This window comes from Lissotriton helveticus, chromosome 5_1 (assembly GCF_964261635.1).
Source record: "Lissotriton helveticus chromosome 5_1, aLisHel1.1, whole genome shotgun sequence".
Lineage (NCBI taxonomy): Eukaryota > Metazoa > Chordata > Amphibia > Caudata > Salamandridae > Lissotriton > Lissotriton helveticus.
This window is the reverse complement of record NC_136065.1, coordinates 1951512609-1951539484: the sequence shown is the minus strand read 5'-3', so window position 1 is coordinate 1951539484 and position 26876 is coordinate 1951512609. Positions and strand designations below refer to the sequence as shown.

Here is a 26876-nt window from a genome sequence, read left to right as displayed (position 1 = left end):
GGAGACAACCCAACAACCTTTCTTTCCTTCTTACAGGAAAATAAAATGCATATAACATTAGTAGGTGCTATTCCATATGTATATATTTCTGTTCGGAATTATCTTTCCAGTTAGATGAAGGTGCTATTCCCCATGTATATATTTCTGTCTGGAATTATCTTTCCTGTTAGATGCATCAAGTAAATCAACAAGACTTCATTTCTTCTCTTCTACTTCCGACAATTTTGAGTTTAACTTTCAAGGAAGATGGGTGGTAAATAGTGCGGCTCGGAAGCACAATGGTGCTACTGCTTCTTGTTCTATTCTTTCTCATGTTAATTCTCTAGGGCCTTTAACACCCCGAGGCTACTGTCCCTCAATCCTATCATGGCAATTCTGTGATATTGTTTTATTAGTGATAGTTCTTCTGGTTTGGTATCCCTTGTAATCAAGAGGTATTACTTACTTGCTTACATGGTTCCTTTCTAGCACCTCCATGGTGTGCTCTCACTGATATATTACACTTTCCTAGACCAGAAAGCATTTCTTGTTTAAGGAAGCAACTCACAGCTCGTGTTAAAGGCACTATACTATATGTCATCTCATCTTCGGTGCTGAAAGGGAGATGTGGGCAAACACACCATTTAGAGATATTCAGGAATGTAACATACTTTTTCCAGCAATCTAACATATTATATCTGGCATATTTCTGTCGTAACTCAACCCATTCCTGTGAAATGTCTTACAGTATTTCAGAGTCCTTCCCTGTCACAATCTCTGGACTTCTTATATGATCCCTGAACACTATTAGTAGTACTGTTGTTATTATTGCAGGCATAAGGGTGCACAAGACTGCCACTGCTCAAAGTCACTTCCTGGCATGTTTTCCTGAAGTCTCAGCCCCTAAGTGCGACAGAGGCCACTAGTACTTGTAGCACACTCTGTTTGCGATCTTATCTGGTTGTTGGTTTCAAACAGTAGGCTTTCCAAACCTTATTTTGTAGCCTGTTTTGTGGCTAGTGGAGTAGTTGGCTCTTCCTTTCTAGTTGTCAGTCTGTTGCGGTTCCAGTTCCAAGTGGCCTGGAAGTGCCTGCTACACCTCCCAATGAAGACAACACAGTACTCTGCAGCACTGTGGTAGAAGAGCATCCACAATGGGTAATGGTAATGGAGACTCAATTATATCATTCAATCAGGAAAGTCAATGTAAGTGAATACATTCAAAACGGATAGACAGTTCAGCACATGTACAATCAGTTTGTTTGCATTCTGTTCTCTTAATATTTCCTTTTTCAACAGGTTCCGTTGCACCGAATACTGGTGGGTGATAGGCACAGTGGAACCTCTGCATCACCCTAACCCTTTACAGATAGCAAACAAATGTAAAATATGTAGTCCGAGTTGAATCAATTCTTTAAAGAGGATTTTGGTGAGAGCTTATGCAATTCAGTTCTTTTGCACAGCCTTTCAACTATTGAGGGGAACAAATGAGTCCCTAATGGAACTAGAGTGGTAAACATAATATCACGTTAGTCTACCTATACCCCTCCACTGTTTGCAGACCTACACCTTGGAATCTATAGTTTACCTCATCCAAGTTGAGGCTGATGAACTGCAGCAGCCTGAACCTTAGAATGTGGAAATGTTATTTTCCTTACTATAGAGCAATTGCTTAATACCTAAATGCACTACACATGTGTAGACAATGTATCAGTTGCGCATTTCATTAGGACAGTTTTAGATGGCAATAACAGAATCTGCAGAAGGACACAAAGTAGCTGTGCTAGCTTTATTTCGTGCACATCAGGTAATGTCTTAGCATGGATGAAATACATTCCAGTGCAATCAATTATTTGCAGTACATCGGGAAGCTGTAAAACTCAAGAAGGTTGAGGTGGAACTGAGACTTAGGCGACAAAAAGCACTAGTGAAACAAATCCAAACCCTTCTCTTATCGTTATGTGCAATCAAGGACGTATATTCAGGAAACAACCTTTGCAAATCCACTGATAATCTATGTGGTGGAGAGCAGGCAGAGACCACTAGAAGTGGGAAAAGGTCCTTCAGGAGGGTGCAATAAATATCTAGCAAACTGTCCACGCTCACCAATGCAACGGTTCCGTCCTTTGACTGCAAGTTCTCCCAGCGATTGCACGGTTCAGTAGGATTGGTGTGATGTGGTCTTATTTCGTTAGCCCCTGGATCAAAGTGCTGTGGCGTGTATGATGCCCTTAAGTGGTGCCAATATAGAGCCTGAGAGGCCACGGAGCAATGTGTTACTTCTATATAGATGTAAGAGTTCGACTGTTTGAACAGCAGTTCTGAAGTAATCACTTCTCTTTCTTTAAAGGAGAGAGCTTTTATGGGTCAGTTTTTTTGGCAATGTGCTCCTGGAGGGTGAGATTGATATCCAGGAAGAATCGAAGTAATTTGGCATTGAGTGAAAGTTAGGGTTTGAATCCATCAAGGTTCATGTTCATTGAGCCAGATTTGTACTGTTTATGGCTTGATGTTCTTGGTGAATAATAAAAATTCTTCTCTGTACCCAGTAGGTTTATGATTATGTCAGATGATAGCATAATGAGTTTAAATCTCCTGGCAAAAGGGATCCGACTGTAGCAATTATGGATTTTATTTACTCTGATTTAGCATCAGGGCTGCATCACTTTGGTGGCGCAACTTCGATGGAAAATCAGTCTTGGCATTGACTAAACCATGCTAAGCCATTTTGCATGGCTTTATGTGGTTTGGAAAATACAAATTAACGCAGGGCATAGCACTGCTTTGCGTTATTTCCCATCAGGTAGGCATTACATGGCTACAGCATGGATGCATCCACCCATCTATTTTGATGCAAATCCATATTTACAAAGGCTTGTAAATTTGGGTTTGGGCCAAAATGGTTCACCTACCTGACAGTGGCATAACGAGAAGACATATCTTTATTTCTCCTTGTTACTTCCTCTCTCCTCATTACTTTATCTTTCCATATGTGCTACCACAAAGCCTCATAGCAAGCAGGGTCCGTAGCTCTGATCTCCTCTGCTATGGAAAACTCAAGCACATAAGGACATCTGAGGAGCATGTCTTCCAAGTGTTGATGTCTCAGCAGTTTACTTTAGCTAGATGAATTCTGTAGAGTCCTCATAATAAGCTATGACCATTCAAACTAGAGAGGCCATCTCCCTCAAACCCATACCCCTTTAAATCCACTAAATATTACAATTGTATTGTAATATTTTGCATCTAAAATCATATCATTTGATTGATTTTATTTTATTTGTAGATTTATAAAGCGCGCGATTGCCCATGGGCGTCTTGGCGCTAGGTAGATGCAGAAGACCTGAGAACTGCCAAGTTTATGTTTCTAGCCGGCTCTGAACAGCCAGGTTTTTAACTCTTTCCTAAATGAAAGCAGAGAGGGGCTAGTTTTTGTTTGCAGTTGAGAGCAGATTCTAAGCCTTAGCTGCATGCAGCAGAAAACTCCCCCCCCCCCACCCCCCATCTGACCTGTTTATATCTTGGCACCTGGATCAGTTTTAGTTGACTGGATCTCAAGGTCCTAGACGGCTCATACAGTTTCAGGTTCCAGCATTCACCTGAACAGAAAGCAGGATTTAGTAAAAGATGTGTTTTTGTTGAACAAAGTTTTCTATGGATACATGAAGCACTGGATGTATTTCCATTACTTGTGGCAATTTCAATTGCACAGTTACATGATTCCTTTTCTTCAATAGTAAATGGGCCAACAAACCTCAGTTCCAAATTCAAACACATTTTCAAAAGTCATTTCTTTATGAATAACCAGATGTTTTCAACAACAACAAAAGAAATCAGGTGAGGACCCATTACTCTGAAAAATTATCGACCTATCTCATTGTTACCTTTTTTGGAAAAAAGTGTTGGAGGCACATGTTGAGAGACACTTATGCTCCTTTTTAGAAGAATCACATTTGTTTGACTCTCATCAGGCAGGTTTTGGGCCAGCTGACTCAACTGAAGCAGTCATTCTTTCAGTTATTGACAATATGTGGGAAGAGGCTGGCAGAGGCCCTACACAATGTCTAGTTCTTCTTTATCCATGCGCAGCTTTTGACATGGTTGAACATGAGTTCTTGATCGACCGTGTCGGAGCCACAGGCCTTCAGGATTCTGCAATTGCCTGGGTCACATCCTCCTTAAAAGAGTGTTCACAATCTGTTTGGTTATCCCCCTTTAAATCTCTTACGGTTCAATTAACCTGAGGAGTACCTCAGGGATCTTTCCTGTTCCCCCATTTTTTAATTTATACATTCATCCACTGGTGCACTCTTTAAAGGAGAGGCAAATCAGAGTCCATAACTACAAGGATGATCTACAGTTACTATTTAACATTAATTATTCCCTTGAATCTATGGAAACTTTCTAGAATACTATTCCGCTCATCCGAGATTGGATGACTAGCCACCAACTTTAACTCAATTCTGATAAACTAGAGATTGTCATCACCCACAATAAGTTGGACTTGTGGAAGCACTCTTTCTGGCCCTATATGATGGGCCCTTCTCCTTAGCCCAAGAGCTTTGTCAAGAGTCTGGGAATCCTTACCGATGGGAACCTGTAGAGAAAACCTCAACTGGGAGCGGTTACGTCCTCCTGTTTTGCCCAGCTATGCAAAATTCTGAAAATTGTCAGATTCCTTACATCTGAGGCCTTGGTTCAGTTAATTTTGGCTTTCGTCATCTCAATGTTGAACCATGCCAACTCTTTGTATCTTGGACTCCCTCAAGGCTTCAATCAAAGACTACAGCTGGTCCAACATCAGGCAGCTAGGTTTATTTTTTCAACAGACTAGATGTTGCCACATTACCCCAGTGTTGAGAAAGCTTCATTGGTAACCAGTAAAACAGCAAGCCACCTTCTAGACGGGCTGTATTATTTTCAAATCCATTCATGGTAATTGGTCTGCATGTTCATCTTTTGCAAAATATTCCCCCAATTGCAATCTGATATCCACCCATCTGAATCTCCTTACAGTCCCCCCGTTAAAAAAGAAGAGACCAGCTAGCTCTAGATTCTTGGTTCTTGCTCCTTGTTGTTGGAATTCCCTTCCTTCAGGGATCATATTCACTTCCAATTACATGAGATTTCAGAAGCTCCTGAAGACCTGACTCTTAAGAAAAGCCTATAATTAAGCTGATGTGAGGTCATGTGCTGTCTTCTGTTACTTAGTGCCAAGAAACCTCCCCGGTGAACGAGCGCTTTACAAAACCCAATAACATGACATAACAGTTTATTAAGGTGCTTGAATTAATTTTCTGTCAGCATATAACTTATGACTAGCTTTGACGGTTTCTAATGCCTCTTGTTCAGGCTGTTGGGTTCTCTAAAGATCAGTTAAATGAGCCTTTACTGAATGAACTGATGAAGATGAAGGTAAGGTTGAAGTCCATAGAAGCACAAAAAGTGACATTACTGTGACATAATGCTCAGCATTATTACTGGTTAATTCTGCTAACCATAATGTCTTACTCCAATCCTCTTCTTACACTAACATTTGATACCTCAAATGTTGTTCAAAACATTGATTCAATCATTCTATCTGTCTGTTCACAGAAGGATGATAACTAGTCAACAGATGAACATCCACATCCAACTTTTTACATAATACAGACTAAACGTTTGAGATGAATTGAGAACCTCTGGCTGTTATCAGAACGCGTGGAACAGCTTGTAATTCAATGCTATTATGTGCAAATATTTGTGTCTACTCTTTAGAAAAGGGTAACACAGACAATCCAGTTAAATGCCCTTTTTTAGTCAAATGATCAACAATTACAAGAATGATTGTACAATTTTGACTTTGGTAGCTCTTTTATAAAGTCTATGGATACTGTTTGCCATGATCTAGAAGGGACGGGCATTGGTCTTAAAAGGTCATGGGTTTTGTGTATGTACTCTTAATATGTGGACTCATAGCATATCTACAGATATTGCTTAACATTGTAGATAATGTTCGTCACCAAAAAGTATCCTCTAACTGCTGGTGTTGTTTTAGTTATTCCTGGACAACCAACAGTCTTGAAGTCATAGACCCTGTTTTCTTAGTTGCACTAAAAGCTAACACAACCATTTTTTCCTTCATATAACAAACCTTCTTTCTCATTTGTGCCTTCCTTTTCTCTGAGACAACTTTCTTTATCAGTCGACTGCAACTCTGTGCATACTTTGATTAGAAGGGCTTTAATAGTGATTGAAAACTATAGAATGGTTGTACTGAGTTCCACCTGGAAATAACAGTGGTGGTTCGCTAACCGTATTATACTAATTTTCAGGTTGACCCTAGCTGGAGAAGAGATCTGTCTTCCCATTGTGGGGATGGGTTTTATTTTTAATCACAAAGTCATAATCAGAAGAGAACATTGTCCAACTCACCTGTCTAAAAGTCACTGCCCTTACTGATTTAAAAACTGCAAATTGTGTTGTTCGATGCAGCCCCCTAATGTATGTTAGCTCCTAATAATTAATGTCTCCATAGCCATTCTTAAAAAGATCTTTGATTGCTAAAAGTTCATTGTCTGTAATAGTGTTGTTTAATTCAGTTGGTAAAATTTCTGTGGAAAATCGACCACTAGATGTACCTTTTTAGGGGTCTTGATCAAGAATAGAGCAGGGGAGGTTCACTTACTCAAAGGCAAAAAATCTGGAAGAATGGCACAATGAAAATGCTACGAGCATAGAGACTGGAGACGAGTTCATGAGTGACTGTGGCTGAGAGACGGGAGCTGGGTGTTCTAGGTCAGGCAGAGTAGGTCGGCCAATCAGACTGCAGAAGGATCAAATCCAGGGTAATTTAAGCAGCCGTGAGGCAGTAACAAGTTACCTTGCAACTGCTTAGTTGTTCCTGCTCTTTTACTTTGATCCCTGTTTTGGCATTTGCTTGACTTTTTGTTTTGTTCTACCCTTTTCCTTCGTATTTTCTTTTATTCTTCCTTTGTATGCCTCTGGAAATCTACCATCTAGTGACTATCATCAACTGTGTGACACTGGACGCGGCCACAGGTTCTGAGCATCTTCTGATGCTTCCGAACTCAGGAAAGGTAACTGAGTACTTCCTGGGTTTGTTATCGACTTCCGCTTACAGACCATCAGGTAAAAGCAAAAGGGTTGGAAATTGTTACATCTCACTATACTGGCACCACTTCTATTGTTTACCATCTGCCTTTGTCGTTATAGTCAGACTTACAGTATCAGTGGTGTACGTGGCACATTTAAAGTGCTCACAGGGAGAGCTTTGACATTCACTCTAGCCTGTTTATTCTCTCTCACTCCCAATCTTCATTTCCTCCTTTTACAAACTTTAGGTTAGAGAATCCTATTCTTCTGCTTACTATTCATTCTTAGTGGAGAGTGGTTGACTAGTATTGGAATTCCTTCTTCCAATACAGTTGTGACACTAATAGTTGAATTTATTTGAGCCAAAAACTCCTCACGTCATGATATGAAGCATCTGTCTCTACAATAAATGGGAGTGTTTCTTCAAAAAACTAAAAGCTTGATCTGCAATTGTGGACCATGTGAATTTGGCTCATCAGCAAAGAAGTTTGCTAATGGGTGTAACTTTCTTAGGAAATTGAAAACTAAATTTTCTATAAAAAATTAACAGAGCCTAAGAAGCTCTGCAGGAATTTAACCAAAGTAGTTAAGAGGCAACTCAATTGTTGCTGAAACTTTGTTGTAATCAATTTTAATGTAATATGGACTGATTATGCATCCTGAATATTCTACTGATGTGGTATAAAATGCTCATTTATCAACTCTGGCAAAAGAAAGATGATCTCTGATTCCTAATACTGCCTTCAGTGGTTGCACATGTATTCCATGTAATCAGTAAAAAAACATCACCTGTCAGACGTCGTTCATGGAGCTATAGGGCAAGAAGGGGTTACTGACCCTCAACCATGTGAGTTGGGTCATTTGCCTCTGATGTCCCTGACTCATAATGGCTCTGCAAACTGGAACCAGTAATGAAGTCAACAGTGGCTCGGCTGATGGAAAGATTTCAGTCTGCCCATCTCTAAATGAGTCAGGTAGACCCGGAGTTTTGTGAACAGGGTACTCTGACTGATTTGCGACAGATCACTCTGTCCACCAAACTTGAAATCCGCCCCTCTGTGTCATCGGCAATGTTAGGCAGAACTGCGCCTCTATCAGCTATCTCCACCTGGTTGCCCTTTCTGGTCTAGTCAGTTTCTCCCCTCCCCTTAGGGTAAGCGTATAGAAGCGAACTTAACAATTGTGGGACAGTAGGCCTCTACTCTGGTGGCACAGCACAATGGTCTGGTCACAGCTATGGATTCACAAAACACGGTACACTACCATCAAAGCTCTGTGTGCTAAGCCCATGACAGGGACAGTAGGTAACAAGGGCACACTTTTTGCATCCTTTCAAAGGACAGGTCTTGGACCTTACTCATGTCAAGGTACGGGCAGGCCTCTATGCTAAGTCAGGATAAATCTAGGGACAAAATCAAAGACCATGATACCAAATACACACGGTCCGTCAATAAGGAGATTGATGAGGCAACACAAATATACACCATGCAGGAGACATTCCTGTCACAAGATAATCGAAATCATTGTATCCTAAACTGTGGGTCACGACCCACCAGCTGATTTTTGGTGGGTTGAGAAATCCTAAGCAGGTGTATTTAAATTCTGTATTTATCTTGTGACCTTTGCTGTACTACAAAGACAGAGGTCAAATGTCAGGCTATCCCTTCTGAAAAATTGCTACTTATGTTTTATCAGGGATTGCTGTTTACAAATGTATCTCACTTTGCAATTAGATAAAGAAAAGTAAACTGAATTGTGTGACAATCTTGCTTAGTTATAGTGAGTGTGAAAGGAAAGGCTGTAGGATGTCATTTTTTGTGTAATACACAACAAAATGTAAATATCTGTAAATTAATTGTACACATTTAGGGCCTGATTATGAGTTTGGCGGTCCATTAGAGCGCTGAACCCGTTGTGGAGGTGCAGTAGCGGTCTTAACGAATTTCCTCTCTGCCACACTTTTCACAGCTATGAGCCTGCTGTGAAAAGTTTGCCGGTGAGGAAACAAAGGTGGCCAAAGAGGGCCTCCTCGTGCCTCTGCGCTGGGAAACATCGTTTACAACGCATGCGATATATCGCATGCATTATGACACGGTCATTACAACGACTGCGTTGTTACATCGCAACCATTACAACGCAAGTCATTACAACAACTTGCTGTAGGGGGCAGAAGGTGTTGGATTTAAAATCCAACATGTTCCCTACTGTTCCACTAACTTGAGTTGGAATAGTAAATTATATTATTCCAAAGTCCAGCGAGCCCCCTACAGTAAGTCGTTGTAACGACTTGCGTTGTAATGGTCTGCAATGTAACAATGCAGTCATTGTAATGACTGCGTTGTAATGGCATGCAATGCATTCGCATGTGCTGTAATGTGGCCTATTCCTCTGGGCCTCGGGATAAATGCAGGGGGGCATGTGGTGTTCCCCCCTGTGTGCATGCACCCCCTGTTCCTGCATGGCATAGATTTAACCGTCCATACAGTGCAGGAATGGCTTTTGATGTTCCCATCGCAGTGCCTTTTTGAAACGCACCGCCGTGGGAACACCAAAGGACCGCCAGCCAGACCACAAAAATACCTGTAATATGGTGGGTGGCCAGCAGTGAGCTTTGGCGGTGTGGGAGCGGCTCTGCAACGTGGCAGTCCTGCACCTCCAAAGTCTTAATCAGACCTTTAGCAATTAAGAAAGCAAACATGTAGCACATTTTTTGTAATTCTGACGTGTAGTAGAAAAAAAGATATTAATAGGATTAAAAGAAACCAAGAAACTTTACTTGGTGATACACAAATGATAAATATTCACACATTATCATTTGTGTGCATTATAGTTTTATTAGTGAAACTGTATACTGTGCAAATGTAGTGGCCTGTTCAACAGAACATTAGCTGTAAATGACAATGCACAATGCTTTAGTTGCATTAAAAAAATCGCCTGCCTCATATCCGCTAAAGCTATGTGGGTTGCAAAAATTTCTATTTCTAAAAATTGGTTTGTGGTTCTAAAAGGTTTGGGAAGCACTAATCTAAATACACTATACAAAACACATCTGTTAACGGACAGGATGAATCAGTCAGACAATGAGGATTATGTTACGTAATCTATATTTGTTGTGGTTTCAATCAGAAGTTATTATTTCTTCTTTATTCTTTTCCTTTGTAGAGCATCGAAGTCCAGGACCACCAGGCTCTTAGAATACACCTCAGAAAAGGAAAAACACCACAGGTACGTGTTCTGTTCACAATTACCGTAGACTTAAAGGGAGGGAGAAGGGGGAATTTAGACACCCAATAAACCCATAACAATCCTTTTGTGAAGCAGACAGTCCTCCTCTTTAGCACACCGGCATAGTAGTAGCTAGTTTAGACTACTGTTTGGAGAGGGTTGAGACTCAGGAGGTCGTGCATTTCTAACAGTACCTTCTGTTTCTACACGCAGCAACTACACAAAGAAGACATAAACAAGACTTAAACAAATGGTACTAACTTATCTATGGAGTAACCACTGCATACTAACAAAGCTGGGTGGTGCTACAGCTTTCTAAAGAAGAGTCCTTCCGGTAGTAAGAGGTCCTTCTTTATGATCCCTCAACCTCCCAACTCCCCGTATTCAGGCACGTACCTGGGCTAGCCACACTCCTCCTAGTGTTATGTTCCCGGGTCAGGCCCATGTAGTGAAGCTGCTTATTTCTTACATTGTCCTCTTTTTCACAATAATATTTGTGACGTGAACTTTTGTACATATTTGCATGCACGACAATGTTGGATTAGTTTCTCTGAAACTACTTTGTTTACACATTTAGCTTTGCACAACATTATCACGTTGCCTTGAACATCATGTACAAGGCCTCTTTAGGCACTAGGTACAAAAGTTATTCTATCTTCATCCATGAGGCGACAGAGCCACCTACATATCTATAACATTGCTTAACTACACGCACATTACACTGCTGCTTTCTATTATAAATAATGAGCATCCTGATAGATTAGAAGAGGTGGCAGTTCAGCTGACATCTAAGGTCTGTGCATGCTGAGACTTCACCACGCACTGGTCTGACATCTCCGTGAGGTGGTATCCAGTTTGCGACCAAGACGGGCTCCTACATCCTCCCCCACCTGGTAATGGGGTTGGCTCATTCCTTGGGGGGATTATTTGCTTTACACCTACACATACTCTGGGTTCACTCAGAATAGGAATTTGCAAAGTAGGAATTTGCCTCATTACTGCATAGTTTCTATGCCTGTATACACTGTTTTAGCACCATGGTAAATCTATATCTACTATTTACGCTTTTAGGGCTTATAATCACTTTCATTTGCTTCTGTCTACTGATTATCGCAGTACATGTATTCTGTACAGAAATAACGTTGGTTCAATCAATATATTAAAAATGTCCAACTGTGTATTCTCTGAGAACGACTAAGCATGAGTGACTGAGCCAAAGGTTCTGATCTGTTTCCACAATCCCTGAGGGGTCTGGGTTGTCATTTTCAGTGGTTGCCAGAACCGCTCCCTGGTAAGTTTAGGGGGGCTTACGGTGGCACTGTGAGCTAGGTGATCTCTAGGCTAACAAATCCTGCGGGGTGCCCTGGATCAGAATAGGCACCTCACCCAAAGTTTATGCTGCCCAAACAAATGCACAGGTCCTACAGATTGGTAGGAACTACATGACATGGTACCGCCAACGTTGGTTGCATTCTTTTTTAAAAGTTTATCTGAGTAGCTCAGTTGTTCTTTTCTCAGAGAAACCTACTCACCTCCAAACCGTAGACATCTGTGGTGGGAAGGAAATTCGCCATAGCTGAGTAGGTATACCCTATGTATTGGCTGTATATTATTCAAGCTTGTAGGATACAAATTGTCCCACAATTGTGCTAACCCTATCTCCATAAATTCATGAACTAAAAATATACTGCCTTTACACCATGTCCGAACACAGAGATAACAGTGAAGAACAAGCAGTTGCTCTAAGTATTAAAATTGCTGACACGCAGTTACTATGTAATGAATACACCGGGTGGAGACATGACCTTCGTGGTTGCGGCACACAAAGCATTCAGAACAGAGGTATTCTACTCTTGGGTTACATTCCCACCTGCAGATCCTTGCACGAAATTGTTTCACACTTAAACTGAAGATGAAACATCATAGGAATACTTTCCATACGTGGACACATAAATTCTGTTAAGTTACCAAAAACACATAAATTAGTTTAAAGCTGCCCTCCCCATGCCAGCGAAAATGTGAGACTCAATCTGCTCAGTAAATAAGGTGAGACTTGGCTGGTTCTAGCCACCTGTACACCACATCCTAATCTCCCTAATTTAGATGCACCAGAAAAAACAATACTATACAAAATCTAGTAGAAATTTACAGAAACCTCACACAGTTCATTATGCGAACACTCATAGTTAACCCTGAGCAGACTGCTGAGGCTGCATAACCACAATTGGGGGCTACTGGTATCAGCCCTTAAACACTGAATATGGGAAAAGTTCCCACCAGTCAGGACCAAATTACCTTCTGGATAGCACAGAAAACAAGCCAGCTTGAAGCAGTTTTCCCCATATGGAATCGCAGGACAAACACAGAATATTAAAAATTTGCTTGCCGATGGGGATGGCTCTCCCGGTGAAAGATTGTAAGACTTGGGGTATGGGCTTCGCTGCAGTTTACACCAGAACTCAAGGTGCCCCTTCAATAGAGGTTTTACCTGATGTAATGAAACAAGTACAGAATGAGTACTGGGCAGGAACTGCCCTGGCATTAGAGATGAAACTGTAGGGCAATTTTGCCGCAGTTTCAACCATTATGTTAAGTAATGTAAAAGGAGAAGCAGCAGCATTGGCTATACACCAACACTTGAGGGAATTCACTCCTGAGCAGCAAGAATTGCCTAACATTATTGAAGAAACCTATTCTACGCAAGGCAGAGATAATTTGAGAGTCAGACCTGGGAAACCACAAGTTAAGAAGAATTCTGAAAAGGATAACTCCAAGCAAGCACCCGATTCTTCCAAGAAAAAATGAGACAATAAACAAAAAAATAAACAAAACAAGACACAATCACTGATTGGTTCTCCTCAACAGGAAACCACTGAGAAAAAATATAATTTAAAAACCGGTGATAACATTAGAAAGCCTGACAGATATCAGGATGCTGATACACGTTCTTCTCGTTCTTTTCAGGATTCATCTGATACATGTTCAGAGAGAGGTGGATGGTCAGAGCGCAGATCTGAGGAGCACGTGAATCAGGAAAGGGAGACACATTGCCAGCCACGGTCTGTGCAGGGAAGAGCGGTGGGGCCGGGTTGTGGGGGGAGGGAGGGGGATTTTTCAACAGACAACTTTGAGGACAAATTAAGTAATTCATTTCCCCTCGTCGTTATCTGTCTAAATCCCACCGCCCACCCTGCCCCACTGCTCTTACCTGAACTGGCCACAGCTGCTCATCTCGCTTCAGACTAAAGAGGACAAACAGAAAACTCTTAAACCTCAATTTGAAAAGAAGAAGGTAGCTGGGATTAAAATAAGACATGCCTAGGCTACTGTGGACTATGCTTCTGAACAAGAAATGGGCAGTGACACAGCTGGATAGCGCAGCAGAAGTCACAATAGCTCGCCAGAACCCGATGGATTATCTGGCCGTAGTAACGCTGAGTGCGCATATCTATTTTTAATTTTTTTTTACTGTCAAAAATAAAAAGAGAATTATACATACAATTTCAAGAATATGCAGATAAGAAATCAACTTTCAGCAGTAATGGAGGTAGAAGAACATAAACAATACTAACCATATAGAACAACTAATACATTCTCTTCTGAGCCTTTGCCGAAGTTATTAGTAAAATCCAGCAGTTATTCCAATTAACCAGCAGTGTATAGTTTCTTTCAAGCCACTTCCTGTGCCTCCCATATATTTCTGTATTGCTCTGCCTCCTCTAACTTTCGCCAGAGCCCTTTCTCTTTCACCAGTTTCTTTAAGGATTAGCCACCATTCTATCTCAGTAGGAGGTTTTGGGGAAATCCAGGCTCTAGCTATTGCCAAGCAAGCAGCAATTAACATAATTGTCAATATTGGGCCATTCCCATCCCCTTCTTCTTTGTAACCCATCATCTTTTCAGTCACCGTAGTTGTAATATGCTTATTTAGTCTAGTTTGAATTATCCCTTGGACTCCATCCCAAAATCTCTTGAGTGAAGGGCAATCCTGTTGTGTCACACCCTGACTCCCTCCCCATGTTTCTCCACCATTAGACCACAGAGCAATCCTTTCAGGTGTGTGTTATATATAGCGAAGTGTACGAAATTGCTGCAGCCGTAGACTAACCGAGTGCACTGCTCGACTAAGTATGTGGCACTTGCGCACATCCCATCTATTGCGTCTTCCGGTTGTAAATTAAGTACAATTTGAGTTTTATTCCCATTCAATTTATAGCCAGAGAAGCTTCCAAACAGTTTAGCCTCTCGGTCTATCGCTTCTATAGCCGCTTTTGGATTTTCAGAGAAAATGGCTATATTGTCGGCACATGCCGTTAATTTCAAGGAGCGCTGCTCTATTTCAAAAGGAGAGATTAAATTATTATCCAACAGTGCTTGAATGAATGGCTCGATGTAAAGAGCAAATAAAAGAGGGGAGAGGGGACATCCCTGTCTAGTCCCTCGTTGAATAAGGAAGGGAGCAGTTTGGGCATTTGAATACAATAGCTTAGCCATCGGTTTCTGATAGATTGCCATTATCAGTTTACAGACATTTTCTTTGATCCCAAATTCTGTCAGAGTTGTCCAAAGATAATCCCAGGCCACCCGGTCAAATGCTTTTTCAGCATCCAATAATACCATGCCCAATCTCTTCTTCAGCTTCCCAGCAACATCAAAAGCAGCAATTGCTGTATTTACATGCGTGGTAGTATCTCTTCCATAGATAAACCTGTGTTGCTGGGGCGAAACTAAGGCAGGCATCATTGGAGCTAACCGGGCGGCCAATATCTTAGCCAATATTTTTGCATCAGAATTAATTAGTGAGATTGGGTGATAGGAATCTCTTTCCTCTGGAGGTTTCCCTTTCTTTAAAAAAAGACTATATTTGCCGTGTTCCAGGAGTCAGATACGACTCCTGTATTTCCAATTTGAGAAATCACCTCCAGCAGTACTGGGGCAAGAGTACTTTTACAGCACTTCTATAGCTCTGCAGGGAGGGTATCCTCCCCCGCCGCCTTCTCAGATGGTAAAGCCCCAATCGTCTCCAATACTTCCTCTAATATAACCTTTTGTTCTAGTAGGGACGAGTCTTCCTCTGTTAGAGTCGGCAATTTACACCTTTCTAAGTAGCTCATCATACTAGTTAAGTCTTGTTGAGCCTCTGGGGAGTACAGTTGCTGATAAAAGATAGAAAATTGACTAGCTATCTCCTGGAGTCATCTATAGATCGCCCCCCATCTCCCTTTATAACCTTAATTCTGGTTTTAAGCTGTTTATCCATGAGTTGATGTGCTAGTATTTTGCCAATTTTATCACCATATTCATATTGTAGGGTCTTGTTTTTAGTATAACATGATGCTACTTTTTCCTTTAGAGCCCTAGTTATCGTCGCTTTTTGTTCTAGTAGCGAAATATATAGAGAATCTTGATTAGTATGCTTAAGACGAACAGCCTCAGCATGTTTAAGTTCTAAAATAACCAGATTTTGATGAGCCTCCCTAGTTTGTCTCTCCAGTGCTCCATTCCTCTGATATATATACTGATGAGTAGTTCCCCTAATGTATGCTTTCATAGCGTACCAAACTACAAAGATCGAATCAGAGCCAATATTGTCTGTAAAATAATTCACAATTGTTTCCCTAATAAAACCCGCAAACTCTGCTTCGTTAGTCAAATTCTTAGGAAATGTGAATAGTCGACGGCTTTTAACAACAGTTTTGGCTAAAAAAGACAAAACTATGGGGTTGTGGTCTGATGTAATCCCAGATCTGCAGATCTCCATTTTAGCCGTCGATAAGATAGTGTCTGAAACCCAAGCCATATCGATTCTTGAATATTGGCCATGGGGTGCAGAGTAATATGTATACCCCGGCTTATTTACATTCAAAACCCGCCATGCATCCTGTAAAGAATGAATTTGGGCTAATTCCAAGATAGAAGCTCTCACCTTCTTCATTCTTGAGGTATGTGGCTGGCTGGTGGAGCCTATAGCATAGTATTTTACACAATTAAAATCCCCCATGACAATCAACTGCCCCTGCCAGCCCACTAATTTTAGGCAACTATCATCAAATAGAGTGGGGTCATCAATATTAGGCCCATATAGAATGCAGAAAACATATTTATCTAGATTAATTTCAGCCTGGGCAATTGCCCATCTCTCCCTTTGATCCGCGGACACTTTAAGAATTTGGCACTCTAGTGTCTTTGAAATTCAAATAGCAGCCCCCCGATAGACACATTCTGAGAAATACAGACAGCATTTTGAAAACCCAATTGGTCAAGAAAACGCCGGTCCTTATGTGTTAAAAGTGCGTTTCAGTTAATAGCACTATCATGGGGTTTGTACGCCTTGAGCTCTTCCCTAACTAACTGTCTTTTGGATGCTCTATTCAGCCCAGATACATTCCAAGCTAAGCACTTTATTGCTGCCATGGCTGTAAATATTGTCAACTAAAAAAAGAACAAACACATTAGTATCCCTAAGTATTCTTCCACCAAAAATAGAACTGTGAGCCCCCTTTTTTTTTAACCTTTTACCCCATTTAATACCCGCTTCCCCCCCTCATCAACCCACTCCCTCAGCAGAGCCAACCGGCCCATCTTTCCTGTCTCCCAAAGAAGGAATCACCCCCCCCCCAACAGCTGCCGATAGAAAGACAGCTAGCATCTCAGGGCTCCAGAGGCCCAGCCCGTGCTAGGCTCTCTATCCTAAAGACATATTATCTACCTAAGAAGAAAGAAGAAAAGAAGGGGAAAAAAAGAAAGTCAGAAAAAAAGAGAAATTGTGAACTTGAAAACAGCAACTCATGTTAATGTCAATCAAGCAGTCTTCCATCTTAATAGTGCAGTTTTGGCTTCCAACTCTGAAACGAAAAACACCGGCTAGCCATCCTTAATAACTTTCAGTCCCGTAGTTTCCTGCAGAAACACCTGAGCACCTGTTGCCTTAATTGGGTCTATGAGTTGCCTGAGTTTCCATCTTCTTTCCATAGTTCCACGACTCAGACCAGATCTAAAAAGTATAGACAAAGAATCCACTGAAACTGGTGAATTTGGACGTGCCTTAAATGATAGTGCTTGTCAGAGTAAAAAATCCCGCAAAAAATAAGTATAGGCTGAGGGAAGCTAGCATTACTCCTTTGTATACTCAGCGGAAGCCGATGAGCTCTTTGAATTTGGCAGTCCCAATCCCAATCCGATAAATCAGGAAAAGCTTTTTGTAGGAGTTGTACAACATAGGCTCTGGGATCTGCATCTTCCTTGCCTTCCGGTACCCCAAAAAGTCTTAGATTGTTTCGTCTTTGTCTATTTTCCAAATCTTCAATCTTGGCATGGCAAGCTTGAAGCTGTTCGTCATGTACTTGAACAGTTTGCATGACTGCAGTGACAGTCTCTTCTGTTTTCACCATCCTGCTTTGCAGCTCTGTCACATCCTTTGTGATATTAGCAACTGTACTCATCGCTTCATCAAGTGAGACCTTAATATTTTGATAATCCGCCCTTATCTGCCCATGATGAGCGAGGGCCTCAGCTCGCTGCTCCTGCAGCTCTTGTAATATTAGTGAAAGAGAAGGCTCCTCCCTCGCGCCTGGTTCCGGACCCCCTTCTGCATTCTGTAAGATCAGCGTACTATGGTCCAGCGCTATATCCCCGTTAGATGGGCTATCAACACTGTTCATTGAAGGAATCCGTGGAATATATTGTCCAGGACCAATCTCTGAGTTGTGGTCTAAAATCGCCCCTTCTGCCTTTTGATTTTTAGCCGAGTTAGTAGCAGACAGCCGTGAGATCATAGCTCTGACATCTCCTTTAGCCTGCACCCATTTCCGCAATGGACTATTTTCCATTCCTCAGCGGGAGCCCGAAGTGGTGTAAATGCTTCCAGGTTGAGGGTTCCGGCTATTAGATTTAGGACCTTTCCCTTTTCCCCCCTTTTGGTTTATTATCAGGGTTTTATGGATGTTTTGTAAGGCAGCTTGCTGAGTTTTAGTGGCTGTAGCTCTCCCAGAGTTACTCTGCTCCTGCTGAGTAGTAGCTTTCTGATTTTTATCCTGTGCTCCATTTAGTTCGTTTAGTTTAGTTGCTGCATCCAAATTAGACTGTTTGGCTGTGGGGGTAGAGACCTCTGAGTTAGGAGAAACAACGGAAGAACTATCTATCCCATTATCGCTCCTCTCGCCCCTCTCATTTTCTTCACTTTGTGCATTCAGCTGTATTGCCGCAAGGCTAGCTGCCCGAGCCGCTTTCGCAGTTTTTTTTGGAGGGGCCATGTGTGTAACTGAGTGATTCCCCCTTGCAGTCAGACCGGTCCAGTGGATTCTCGTAACCACGAAGCGGCAGCAAAGTGCCAGTCGACTGCCCCGCCAGCAAGCCTGCCTCGAGACTCGGCAGCGTGCACAGCAGCGGACCAACAGCATCCACGATCGCCGGTACCGTAGAAGGAGGTCTCCGCCGTCAATTTTCCCCAAAATAGAAGTAAGCAGACTTTAATTCATCATCTCCATTTGTATAGTTGAACTCCCTTTAAAAGAGCTCTTCCCCACCAGCGCGGGCGATAGCTGTGGGCCCATGAGATGCAGCGGCGGCGTCTAGTCCACCATCTTCCTCCTAAGTGCGCATATCACGGTGGAAACACATGATGCAAGGGGAGGTGTACCCCATCGTTTATATGAAATTACACTCCAATTTGAAGGGGACATACCCAGAAACATCAAGGCTTTCTTTTGGAAGAACAAAACATACGGTTATGGCCTTCTTTTGGCTGAAAAGGATTGGCCACTGAAGTTCGTAATGGAGTACCCAATGGGGAAAACAGTAATTTAACCTGCTTTCTCTAACCTTGTTCCAGAATTAGTTGAACATTCATACACGCAGTAGTGGGCATTAGCACTAGCTCCGGCACTATTCAGAAACTGTGTTGAGTGGGGTCTCCTCATCACGAAATCCCATTCAAATCCATTCCTCTACCCCAGAGACAGTACCCAATAAAGCATGAAGCTAAAAAGCAAGTAATTGAAATCCTAGATCCACTTGAATATCAAGGTGTAATAGAAAATTGCACCTAGTCCATGAATAATCCCTTGTTTCCTGTAATGAAACCAGACAATTCATACCATCTAGTCTTAGACTACAGACATTTGGACACTTCCAGATGCACATTTGCAGTACAAAATGCACATAGTGCTGCACTGATAAATAATATTGTGCGAAAGAAATGCAAAACAACACTAGGTATCTCAAATCTATTTTCTGTAAGAATATAGCACAAGGAAGGAGATAGTAGACCGCATTTTCAGCGGTCTGGTCACAGCGTCAATTTTGCCGTTTACCTCTTGGGTATAAGAAAAGCCATGGGCTGTTCTCAGCCTGGGTAACAGAGTTATGTTGATGATATTTATCTAACGAGCGATGAATGAATGGAATACTTGTCTAGAGTAAACCACATAATTCTTGGGTTTGCTCATCTGGGCGTATTTGTAATTAACAAAAAAATCTAAAATTGCTCACCTCAATGTCCTATTTCTGGGATATGAGTAGTCAAGCAAAGGCAAAAGCCTGACAGCACCTTTGTTAGGAAAATGCACACTGCTCCAACCTGCAAAGACTCTGAAATTACTACAATCCATTTTAGGATTCCTAAATTTTGGTACAACATACATTTTGAATTATGCAGAGCAAGTAAAACCATTCTACGACTTAATCAGAGCTGATTTTTGCAATCACTCATTGGACACAGGAACATACAAACATTTTAGGTTCTGTACACGCTGACATGATAGATTCCAAAGAGTTGCACAATGTGTAAACATAACTAACCTGGTGATCCCCATAGTCGTGGGACCCACCAGGTACATCTATATCACTTTTGATGAAGGTGATACAGTACCTATTGCGTACCAATCACATTTGTACACAGACACTGAAATTAGTTTTACCCCCACTGAAGAAATTCTCACTGCAGTACAAACTGCTGTAGTGATAGAGAGAACAATGGCTCAGGGTAAGCGAACAATTCTCGTTACCCCAGTACTGACCTTAGAGGCCTTTACTAAAGTGTTCTGAATGCCGAAGCATTACCTCAAAGATTGATTAAATGGGCTAACTCTCTCACTGCAACAGATGTAGATTACAGATTCGATTCTGCATTACAAACACAAGCATTCCTGTAGTACAAACAAGAATGTCCTCTGCTGAATTAAATGATGCCTCTAGATCAATATGAATACATTATTTATATCGATGGATCCTCTCAGCCTGCCGTAGGGACAAGACAACAATATTCCGCGGCATGCGCAACCATAAAAGGAGGCATGTATAGCATAAAGTTCTGTCCTGAAAAAACACACATGCAGTCCCTGGGTCTCCACAGCGCGACTGTCAGGACTCAAAGCCCTGAAACTGGCACTCTAAAGTACGGATCCTGAATTCCCCACACTTATAGTGTATGATTCATACTACTGTGTTCAGTCCTATAATGAATATGTTCATCATTGGGGCCAAAATGGATTTCGAGATTCCAAGGGTTGCACAATAAAGCACAAGCCGCTTTGGGAAAAAGTGGCAAAACTGAAAGACGGCATACCATTGGCTAGTGTTATCCACACATTGAGTCATCAGCGTGTTGGCGTTCAAGTTTACAAATCCGAAAAAAGAGAGTCTCTGTCAAGCGGCGGTTTGTTTGAAGACACCGCCGCTTGACAGAGACTCTCTTTTCTCGAATTTGTCAACGCCTGCAATAGGAGATTGATTCCCCATGCCCATCTAGACCAGTAATCAATTCAGCCAGGAGCTTCATGAAAGCCCGTTAAGGATTGAACGTTACCAGTCCATCCTTCAGACAAGTGCTCATCTGTCCTGATGAAGACCCCGTTTTGAGGCAACCAGTAACCCTCTTCTCCGCTGGGGTCGAAACGTAGACCATCTTTTCAAAAACTCCACATGCTCATGGATCAAAATGCACTAACTGAAGATGTACTTATGAGCAATGTGTATAGGAACTAACTGACCTTTAGAGGCTGGAAAGGCTTATTTGTATATAGTGCGTATTGTATTCATGTCACAAACACCCTTAACCTGTCCCTCACCCCCACTGCCCTACTCTTTTCTTTTTCGCTTCCTACACCTATGAGCACTACCTAAAACGAATGCACATTGACCCATTAATGCTTTGACTGACAATTGCATGTAATGCGCCTAGATTGAAAATTAAATGCTTGCCCTTGAACTGCTTTTCGATTTATGGTGATCTGTTTCTATGTGTTTCGTTCACACTTTGATGTATATTTGAACTTTCTTGAACTACTCCGACCATTTTTGTAAACGTACTGTACCATTGACCCAGGCCGGGTAGTTTTTACTTGGGCATAACCCCGTAAAAACTCAACACGTACAATTAGGGAGGCAACGCTATGGCCTTTGATAAATGTTTCCAACATACGCTTTGATTCTCTGAGGAAGCTGAAAGCCCATTCTTTTTCTAAAGGATGTAACTTTAAATATCAGCCAAAGAGTCGTTTGATCTCCAGGTTGCAAGGTCCTCATCTGAGATACAGACACTACTCCACACTAACTTCCCACTGCATTTTGGGGAACTGATTCACCGTATGTTTAAAATTCCTGATACGGAGGGAATAGTGCACTTTTTTAAATGTATTGGCTCTGGACTGGTTAGCACCTTTCAGACAATTTTCAGTTATTCCTTCTATCATACACTCTGGGTTGGGAAGCTTTTTTTGGAGGGCTTCACTTACCCTGCTACTTGTGACGGTAATCCTGAATTACATTTTTCTGCTCCGCAATGGACATCCCAGTTCAACCCGGTATGGAGACAGCACTACTTGTGCTGTGATGGCATGAATGCATGGTTCACTGCTTCGTCACACTGTGGCTTCAATAACTAAATGAGCACTGGTTCTTGTCCTTCAGGCCTTTTTGGCTTCACTGCATGCTACCTGTATTCTGCTGCCTGCTTTGCAGCCAAGAATGTGTATTTGATCTATGCCTAGGATCACAATTGGTTGTGCCACTGGACATTGAAATACTGCTGGACCCCTTGAAGGCCCATGAGTATTGTTGTCCCCAGCGTATTCAATTGTTGTTGATGAATGCATTTTTCGAGCCACCCTGCGATGCTTTGGCTCCTAGTGAAATGGTCACCGGGTCTACAATACACCTAAATAATGCAGTTCATCCCTCAGTGACTGCTGTGGGAACTGGTTAGAATGACTTTTGCTTCATAAACATGCTTCGAGATGTGCCTCTGGGATCATCGTCTGCGGTTGTGGGCAACAGCAATGTTGTGTCTACCACTTAAAACACATAACAATTGTCTTCTTCCGTGTGGGAGCAATTTGACCTGTTTTTAAACAAATTGGATCAACACTGCTTTTGTTCTATCTTCAAGGCACCATGGCTTTCTGAGTGCTTGGGATTTCAACTAGTATAATGACTTCAAGCAAGGCCACTTTCTAAATAATGAGCATCCTGATAGATTAGCAGAGGAGGCACTGAGAGTCCCAGCATGCTGAGACGTCACCTGCGCAGCGGTCTGATATCTCCATAAGGGGGTGTCCGTTCCTGACCAAGACGGGCGCCTACATTCTCTCCTGCCAGGTAAAGTCGCGGTCTTCTGATTGTCCTAAATGCCACACCCCGATGCGTATTTTCTACCACATGACTTGGACATGCAGCCACATAGCGCACTACTGGGGAGAGATTTTTTCCTGGTTAACCTAAATGTTAGAGATTGACCCAGACCCCCTCTTTGCTCTGCTGGGTTATGTACAAGACCTTCCTGAAAGTACTAGATGGTCCATTACAATGTCACTGCTGCTAGGCAAACGTGAAGTGGCCCTGCACTGGGGTAAGCGCCTGCCTGCCTTACCGCAGCAGACTGGCTCACCAGCATGATGATTGTGACTACTAGCAAGCTGTATGACTATCTTCAATCCCGACTTCTAGAATGAAAGATAATTGGCAACCTTGCACGATTATCTACTATCGGCGGCTGACCAGTCCCAAGATGCCCATTCCCGTCCGATCGGTCACTTACTTTATAGCCATCTGTCTCTCCTGGCCATTATACTAGCTCTTCACAGCCAACATGCCCGAGATAGCACCGTGGGGCTATACAGACTGGAACCTTCACATTTCATCTCTTTAATCCCCTACCACCTTTCATCCCCCCACTCCCTCCCTTCCCATAGCATACTCCTGACTCTTATAATAATAATAATAATAATAAAGAGTTTGTAAAGCGCCTGTTTACACAAGTTAGTGTGTCCCCGCGCTGCGGCCAGAGGATGCTACAGAGAAGTATAGAAAGAGCAGGGAGAGCCCAAGGAGCTCTATGTCTGGAAGAGCCATGTTTTCAGTTTTTTCCTAAAGATTTTATCAGATTGTTCCATCCGAAGATCCAGGGGGAGCGCATTCCACTGTTTAGCTGCCAGGTAGCGGAAAGATCGCCCCCCCCCATTCTCATTCTTTTTATTACTGGGACTTGAACCAGCCCTGAGACCTAAGAACGCAAGCCCCTGGTTGGGGTATAGGAGCACAGTAGGTTGTGTAAGTAATTTGGGCCTCTCCTCATCAGGATCCGTTGACTAATACATAGGTCCTCGAATAGAATTATTTCCCTTATTGGGAGCCAGTGTAGAGTAGTTCGGGCATTTTTGGATAAGGCTCTCCTAGGAAGCATCAGGACTAGGCGGGCAGCAGCGTTTTCGATGTATTGTAATCTTTGCACGCTCTTTTTACTTGGCATCTATGTAGAGTGCATTCCCGTAGTCCAAGAGAGAGGTGACTAGGGTTTTCCTGGCAGCTACTGGGAGCACATCTAAGGTCTTCCAGAGGCCCTTCATTATGCCAAAGCACTTTCCCCCTCCCGTCCTGGTGTGGTGATCGAAGGAGAGATTAGAGTATCGCCACATCCCCATATTCTTAACATCCTCCTTTGGGGTGGGGGTGGTGCCCAAAGTCTGCGGCCACCATCTAGGTGATCATATCGAGGGAGCATTGCCCACAATTAGGACCTCGGTCTTGCAGCCATTCAGCTTTAAGCAGTTGTTAGCCATCCAGACTGCAAGCTCTTGTAGGCATGCGGAAAAGTTAGCGGCAACTTCTTCCTGAGATTGGGACAGGGATACGACAAGCTGTGTGTCATTGGTATAGGACACGACACTGATGCTGTATTTTTCAATGATTTTAGACAGAGGGGCCCTATACAGATTAAAAAGCGTAGGGCTAGGTATAGAGCCCTGGGATACCCCCTGCCCTAACCTGATATTCTTGGAGTAGTACTGCCCTTGGGATACTTGAAAGCTCCTATCCTGTAGGAAGGAGCTTAACCATTCAGAGCCAGGTTGGTCAGTCCACTCTCCTTAAGGCGCTGAAGAAGTATGGGATGGGCTACGGTATCGAATGCAGCGCTGAAGTCCAGCAGAATCAGTGCCACCGTTTGTCCAGCATCGACCTGTCTACGGATGGTTTCAGTGGACAGAAGCAGCACCGCCTCTGTGTAATATGTAGCCCGGAATCCCGATGACATGGGGTGGAGTAGGCTGGCCTGATTCATGTGCTCAGTTACCTGTGCATTGACCATCTTTTCCACGATCTTGGCAAAAAAAGTTAGGAGTGATGTTGGTCGAAGATTCTCCAACTGGCTGGCGCTAGCCCTGGGTTTCTTTTTAATGGGAACAATTTAGATTTTTCACAGCCTGCTGGGCAGAAAATCTGGATTTTATTAAAGACACGGAGGCTAATATTATGCAAATGCTCCTTTATTGCCACAGCTCAGCAGTAACAATGAAGAGAACATAGAACTTGTGAACATTCTAGAAAGGTATATAGTTCATGGACACACAGCCATCTTCCTTCTTTGTCCAATGCTGAGAAACAAAACGATAAGGTAAAAAAATATTCCAACTTGAAGAGAGACGCCAAACGAAAAATCTTCATCTTCGTAAAACAGGAGACGAAAGATCCTTATTCTGAAAGAAGAAATAATATAGATGTTAAAAATATAACCCCATGGGAGGGGTGAATAGTGGAGGGATAATATTAGCCTCCGTGTCTTTAATAAAATCCATATTTTCTGCCCAGCAGGCTGTGAAAAATCTAAATTTTATGGCATGACACGGAGGCCAACATTATGCAAGTTCAAAGTGAATTGAGAACATTATCAATCACATTATCAATAGGTCTAAAATAAAAAATTTTAAACATAGTTTCATTAGACTAATCTGTGGCTCCTAAAATATCTTGGAGCCCTCCACCAAGCATAAAAGCTTTAGAAGCTGAAGCACCTCTAAGAGAGTGTGCACCAAATATTGTAATGTCAACACCACATTCACTCATCACTTCTTTCACCCATCTTGCGAGAGTAGGAGAGGAAACTGGTTTATAAGGAGATCTATGGGAGATCAGGAGTTGTGTTTCAGAACCTCTCAAATTGACAGTCCTTCTTTCATATTCTTTAATACATTTAACAACACACAATCTTTCATTCTCAGGAAAGAAAGGATTGAAGATAGAAGAAGACATAGTTTTAGTCCTTTTTTTAAGATAAAAGCAAACCCCTTCAGGTTGAAAGGCTCTGCTCGAAACGTCTAATGCCTTAACATCTGAAGTTCCCCTGAAGGAGACTAAACAAAGTAAAACAGTAATTTTATAAGAAATACGTTTGAGGGAGAGGACATCGTTCTCTCCCCATGAAGAGATAAGACACAAAATGTTTCTCACGTCCCACAAGGCTGAGTATTTAGGAATTGGAGGGTTGAGAACACGCATGCTTCTCATAATTTTTTGGTCAAAAGACTTTGACCAACAGAAACACCATTAATTAAGGAGTGACCGGCAGCCATCGCCGACCTATAAACATTAACAGTTCTATAACTGAGGCCAGAAGCGAAAAGCTCTGAAAGAAAATTAACCACTTGAACTAAATCAACTGAAACGGGATCATGATGTCGTTGAAGACACCAGCGAACCCATTTGTTCCATGCCAATCGATACGCCTTCCTTGTCCCAGGAGCCCAGGATTCAGATATGAGTCGGAAAGCATTGTGCGAAAGGCCAGGGATTTGCCATTGTTGCCTGAAATCTTCCAGGCCGTCATTACTAAAATGCCTTGCTCTAGGAGGGGATGAGATTCGCCCTGAGGGCCCAGGAGAAGACGGTTGAAAGACGGGATCAGTATTGGAAAGTCTATTGCCATCTCCAAGATGAGTGGGAACCATGCTTGAGACCTCCAGAGGGGGGCTACCACTATCATACTCTGAAGGTATCTGTGAACATGTAAGAGGAGGCGCGGGAGCATTACAACTGGCAGCAAGGCATATGGTTTTAAGTTTTGCCAATTCTGGAGGAAGGCATCCACTCCGGATGCCTGAGGGTCCGGCCTCCAGCTGAAATATTTCGTTAACTGGGTGTTCAGTCTGTCTGCAAAGAGGTCTGTCCCGAAGGGGTCCCATTGTTCTTGAATGCTCAGAAATATCTTTCTGTTCAGTTTCCAATTGCTGGAATCCCTGAAATTCCTTGAGAACCAATCTGCCACACCATTGTTCAAACCAGGGATATGTTCTGCCGTGACTGACAGT

At 42.4% G+C, this 26876-nt stretch overlaps 1 long non-coding RNA gene across 1 annotated transcript in view; it reads left to right on the top strand.

Moving 5' to 3' along the window:
• The window catches only part of LOC144753906 (uncharacterized), a 468864-nt gene that overhangs the window by 407483 nt on the left and 34505 nt on the right, over positions 1-26876 (top strand). Inside the window, exon 5 of the long non-coding RNA XR_013594594.1 lies at positions 10237-10299. This is a non-coding gene — a long non-coding RNA (uncharacterized LOC144753906). The remainder of the gene's footprint in view (positions 1-10236; positions 10300-26876) is intronic.